Source organism: Piliocolobus tephrosceles, chromosome 15 (genome assembly GCF_002776525.5).
Source record: "Piliocolobus tephrosceles isolate RC106 chromosome 15, ASM277652v3, whole genome shotgun sequence".
Classification (NCBI taxonomy): Eukaryota; Metazoa; Chordata; class Mammalia; order Primates; family Cercopithecidae; genus Piliocolobus; species Piliocolobus tephrosceles.
Window position 1 is genome coordinate 28,972,929 of NC_045448.1, and position 433 is coordinate 28,973,361.

The window sequence follows — 433 nt, forward strand, 5'->3', positions numbered from 1 at the left end:
CCCTGGAGATTGGTGGATGGTGGTCCCTGGAGATTGGTGGATGGTGGACCCTGGAGATTGGTGGATGGTGGACCCTGGAGATTGGTGGGTGGTGGTCCCTGGAGATTGGTGGATGGTGGACCCTGGAGATTGGTGGATGGTGGACCCTGGAGATAGGTGGGTGGTGGTCCCTGGAGATGGGTGGATGGTGGACCCTGGAGATGGGTGGATGGTGGTCCCTGGAGATGGGTGGATGGTGGATCCTGGAGATTGGTGGGTGGTGGACCCTGGAGATTGGTGGATGGTGGTCTCTGGAGATGGGTGGATGGTGGTCCCTGGAGATGGGTGGATGGTGGACCCTGGAGATTGGTGGATGGTGGTCTCTGGAGATGGGTGGATGGTGGTCTCTGGAGATTGGTGGATGGTGGATCCTGGAGATTGGTGGGTGGTGGTC

General features: G+C 59.6%; 1 protein-coding gene across 3 annotated transcripts in view; it reads left to right on the forward strand.

The window, feature by feature from the left end:
* TOGARAM2 (TOG array regulator of axonemal microtubules 2) overlaps positions 1–433 on the forward strand; it is a 71,545-nt gene that overhangs the window by 17,726 nt on the left and 53,386 nt on the right. The gene's annotated exons all lie outside the window — the stretch shown is intronic.